Raw genomic sequence first — 5,564 nt, forward strand, 5'->3', positions numbered from 1 at the left:
TTTTTTTAATGATTATTGTTAAAAAATATATTTTATTTATTATTTATAAAAATACCCCAGGTCAATTGTGAAATTTTGAAGGTGCCAAATGTAATTTTTAAAAATTTCCTGCTGCCCCCTAACTTAAATGTCTAAATCTAAATAATTTGATCAGTTATTATAATTTCATAAAAATCCACAAAGACAAAAACGAAAACCGCCCTTATCAAATAAAATCTATTAAAAAATCAATTAAAGTAAGTGAAATCTAAACTTTACTCTTTTTTTCGTCTCTTCCATGGAATAAAGTGTGGTGGGTGGAATTCATAGCAGATTAGGCAATTTGCAGTGCTTATTAGTTGTCACCAGTGCGTGAATTTCTTCTCAATTTCTTCATTTGTGTCGCTTGATGTTTTAAAATTGTAAGTTTATTAATCCTAAATTTTTATTATTTCATTGTTTTTTACATTTTAAAATTGCTAATTTTATTATATATTCATGTTTGATTTTTGTGTTGCCATAGATGAATATTTTTGCCATTATTAAAAGATTTAAGAACAAATTAATTTATTAAGATTAGTACACTATACAATGAAATTTTAATGAAGACCTATAATATTTTGTCTAGTTCTGTAACTGTAATTTTCATGTATATTTTTTATGAAGAATTTTTTCTTTGAATGATAAATATCATACTTATTCGACAAATATATTTCTTGGAACAGCCATGGATAAATATTTAAGAAAGAATTCAGCAACTGCAACCTCATTAGGAAAAATGTGTGGCAATTCAAAAGAAAAAGTTAGTCTTAATTTGCATGATCTTCCAAGGGATCCCGGTTTACGAACAGTAATTTCAAAGTTAGATTCTAATATTCAAGATGAAGTTCGAAGAGCATATTTGCAAATGGGTCCTTTTCAACCTCAGGGCCATGATTTTCCTACTAGGTTGTTAGGAGAAAAATCACGACGATTTGTCCGGAGTTGGTTTGATAATTATCCTGATTGGTTAGAATATACTATAGTAAAGGATGCAACTTTTTGTCTTTATTGTTATGTTTTCAGAGAAGAAAATGGTAGTCAAGGGGTTGGTCCATGCTTTATTGGTGAAGGGTTTAGAAATTGGAAGAAAAAAAAAATGTTGAGACAACATATTGGTGGTGTAAATAGTGCTCATAATATAGCTAGGCGTCGTTGTGAATCATTAATGAATCAAAAGGCACATGTTGCTACATTTTTCTTTAACCATTCTAAAAAAATTAAAAGGGAGTACCGACTTTGTTTAACTGCTGTAATTGACTGCATTCGATTTCTTTTGAGACAAGGCCTTGTATTTCGTGGTAATAATGAATCTCAAAGCTCAAATAGTAGAGGAAACTTTCTTGAGCTTTTACAATTTCTTGCTAATCACAATAAGGAAATTAAAGGTGTTATTTTCAACAATGGTCCAACAAATCTCCAAATGACATCCCCTGATATTCAGAAACAAATTGTAAGTGTTTGTTCAGCTGAAATTTCTAGAGCTATCATTAAAGAAATTGGTGACTCTTTATTTCTGTTATGATTGATGAATCTCGTGACATATCCACAAAAGACCAAATGACAGTTGTGTTGCGTTATGTGGATAAAAGAGGACATGTGGTTGAGCGTTTTATTGGTATTGAACATGTTATTGATACCAAAGCTGTCTCTCTCAAAGCATCACTCGACACAGTATTAGCTAGACATGGATTAAGCATGTCTAGGTTGCGTGGGCAAGGATATGATGGTGCTAATAACATGCAAGGCAAACTTAATGGTTTGAAAACACTCATTCTAAAAGAGAATGAATCAGCTTATTACATTCATTGTTTTGCCCATCAATTATAGTTGGCCCTTGTTTCTAGGGCAAAAAGCACCAAGAAGTTAATGATTTGTTCAGTTTAGTTGCTAACGTTATTAACATTATTGCAGCCTTATCTAAACGATTTGATATCCTTAAAGAGAAGCATGTTGTTGCAGTTATTGAAGCACTTAAAATGGGTGAGCTTCAAAGCGGACAAGGCATGAATCAAGAGATTACTTTAAAGTGTTCTGGCGACACACGGTGGAGCTCACATTACGGTACATTAATAAGCATTATTACCATGTTCTCATCCGTAATTAATGTGCTTGAGATTATTGCAAATGATGCATCAAATTCTGAGCAAAGATTTAAAGCAAATTCAACCTTGAAGTTCATGCAAACATTTGATTTTGTGTTTACTTTATACTTGATGAAAAATATTCTGGGTTTTGCAAATGAATTTGTTGAGAAGTGAACTGCAAATCTAAATTTGTAGTTGAATATGACATATTAGTCTTGAGTTTCAAGACTGGATGATATGTCGGTTATGTGACACAAGTGAGCCGTATGACAAGCCTGGTGGATCAGCCAAATGAATAAGTTAAGCACATGATATTGCACATGCTTTACTTATCCTAAACGACTAAAGAAGGCTGCGTTTTGAGTAAAGTTTCTACACGTGTATTGAAGCCAGTTTGAACGGCTGTTAATACTGTTAAGATCAGCCGGAAATTTCTGGGTTTGTTACCGACAAATCCAGGCCTGGTGAACTGGTTTCTGGGGGTTGTTTCTAGAGCAATTCAGGCGTGTATATAAGTCGTCCTCATTTCATTGTTGTATTATCTAAGTGTGTGATAATTTTCTCAACCATCTTGTATCTTGTAAACACTAAATCAGTAAAAGCTCTTTCTCTCTTTCACAATGGATGTAGGTCACTTGGTGGTTGAACCACTTAACCCTTTTGTGTTGGTGTGAGATTGTTTCTCTGTTTTCTTTTGTTTGATATCTGTTGCTTTCAATAAGTAGTTCCACGTAGCATTGGTTGATATTAATTAGGTCTTTGATTAAGGCTAAGTCGAGTAGATCTTAGGGGATTGAGATTGGTTATTTATTGGTCTTGGTCCCACAGAATTGTCACAAGCATTACAAAGGAAATATCAAGATATTGTGAATTCCATGAAATTAGTTAGCATTTGCAAACTAGGTCTATAGAGGATGAGGGAACATGGATGGAATTCTTTGCTTAGCCAAGTTTCTTCATTTTGTGAGAAGCATTTTATTAGTGTTCCTGTCATGGAAAATATGTTTCTAACTCTTGGAAGATCAAGGCGTAGAGCGCAAGAGATCACAAATATGCATCATTATCGCATTGACTGATTGACCCAATTATTAGTTATTTACTGGTCTTGGTCCAACAAATTGGTATTAGAGCTTTCATTGCTTTCTTTAATCTTAGAAATGGGATCAGCTAGGCTTGAAGTGGAAAAGTTCACAGGTGAAAATGACTTTCACCTGTGGAGGCTCAAAATGAGAGCCCTGCTGGTGCATCAAGGTTTGGATAAAGCTCATATTGAGGAATCATCTTCAAAGAAGCCAAGAAAGGTATCTAATGAGGATCTACCTAATGTGCTAGACAGAGCTCATAGTGCTATAATCTTGAGCCTGAGTGATGGGGTACTTAGAGAAGTTGGTGGTGAGACGACAGCTGCAAGGTTATGGAAGAAGCTTGAAGATTTATATACCAAGAAATCAATGGCTAAGAGATTAGCCACCAAGAAAAAGCTTTACACGTTACAAATGGAAGAGGGGTCATCAATTACAGATCACATTGATGCCTTCAATAAGATCATTCTTGATCTTGAAGACATAAATGTAAAGATTGATGATGAAGATAAAACAATGATCTTGTTGTGCTCATTACCAAGCTCCTTTGAACATTTGGTTGACACACTAATGTATGGGAGGCAGACTCTTACAATGGTAGATGTAAAGGAAACTTTGAGCTCCAAGGCTGCTACAAAAAAATAATCAAGAGAGGCTGAAGGTCTAATGGCAAGAGGGAGATCCGAAAAAAAAAAAAGAGCAACAAGGGCAAGAAGAAAAGATCCAAATCCAGGTCCAAGAATATGAAATGCTTCCACTGCCATAAGGAAGGACATTTCAAAAAGGATTGCTCAGAAAGGAAAAATAAGCCAAAAGATACAATGGAGAAAACTAGAGATGCTGCTGTTGCTTTAGAAAGTCAAGAATATGATGGATATGACTCAGCTGGAGTTCTACTTGTGACTGATGACCAAACCAGAGGTAATTGGGTTCTAGACTCTGGTTGCTCCTTTCATATGTGCCCAAATAAAAATTTGTTTCTTAACTATGAAGGCTATGATGGGGGAGTAGTAGTAATTGGAAATGATGCAATTTGTAAGGTAGTTGGGAAAGGCATAATAAGAATAAAAATGTTAGATGGTACGACAAGGGAGTTGGTAAATGTGAGACATGTACTTGACCTGAAAAGGAACCTAATCTCCTTAGGCATGCTAGATAAAATGGGTTGTCTTATTAAGCTGGAATCTGGTACCTTAAAGGTGATGAGAGGGTCAATGGTATTAATGGAGGAAAGTTTAAGCAATGGTCTATATGTGCTTCAAGGTACAACAGTCACAGGGGCTGTTAGGGTCTCAAACCAGAGTCTAGATAAAACAATGATGTGGCATTTAAGGTTAGGTTATATGAGTGAAAAAAGGGTTGAGGGAACTGTCAAAGCAGAGAGTCTCAGGGAAGGACAAAATAGAGACTTTGAGGTTTTGTGAAGAATTTATATTAGGCAAGTCTTCAAGAGTAAAATTCAGTACTATAGTCCATAACTCAAAGGGAACTCTAGACTATATCCATGTTGATCTGTGGGGGCCTGCACAGACATCATCTTTAGGTGGAGCTAGATACTTCATGTCTCTAATAGATGACTTTTCAAGGATGGTGTGGGTTTATGTGTTAAAGAACGAAGATGATGCTTTTGAGAAATTCAAAATCTGGAAGACCTTGGTTGAAACACAAACCAACAGAAAAGTTAGAAAGTTAAGAACTGACAATGGGTTAAAGTTTTGCAATAAGAGGTTTGATGATTTCTGTGCTGAGAATGGGGTTGTAAGGCATAAAACAGTGAGATATACACCTCAACAAAATGGATTACCTGAGAGGATGAACAGAACCTTGATTGATAAGGTAAGGTGCATGTTTATTCAATCAAGACTACCTATGTCACTATGGGCAGAGACACTATCCACTGCCTGTTACATTGTTAACGGGAGTCCATCTTCTTGAATCAACTTCAGAACTCCAATTGAGCTTTGGACAGGTAAGCTAGCTGACTATTCAAACTTGAGGGTATTTGGATGCCCTGCATATGCTCACACAAAGCAAGGGAAGTTGGAACCTAGAGCTCTTAAGGGTGTGTTTATTGACTATCCAGAATGGGTAAAGGGATATAAGCTCGGGTGCACTGATTTCAAGCCACCGAAAGCCATAATCAGCAGAGATGTGGTCTTCAATGAGGCTGAAGTATGCAAACACTCAGAAGCCTCAAAAACAGAATCCAACCACCACATGACTGAGAACCACAAGTCTCAGTTTAAGGTGGAGTCATCAACTCCAGTTGCAAAACAGAAGACCATTGTTGAATCAAAATCTGAAGCTGGGAGAAATATGTCAGAATCAGAGGCTGAATCTGAAGATGATCAAGGTGACAGGAGTTATCAACTTGTGA

The 5,564-nt window shown here is 35.8% G+C and overlaps 1 pseudogene; it reads left to right on the forward strand.

The window, feature by feature from the left end:
- The first annotated feature begins 757 nt into the window (after positions 1-757).
- Positions 758-1,905, forward strand: LOC112099221 (annotated as a pseudogene).
- The last annotated feature ends 3,659 nt before the right edge of the window (positions 1,906-5,564 follow it).

The sequence above is a fragment of the Citrus clementina genome, unplaced genomic scaffold (assembly GCF_000493195.1).
Source record: "Citrus clementina cultivar Clemenules unplaced genomic scaffold, Citrus_clementina_v1.0 scaffold_9, whole genome shotgun sequence".
Lineage (NCBI taxonomy): Eukaryota > Viridiplantae > Streptophyta > Magnoliopsida > Sapindales > Rutaceae > Citrus > Citrus x clementina.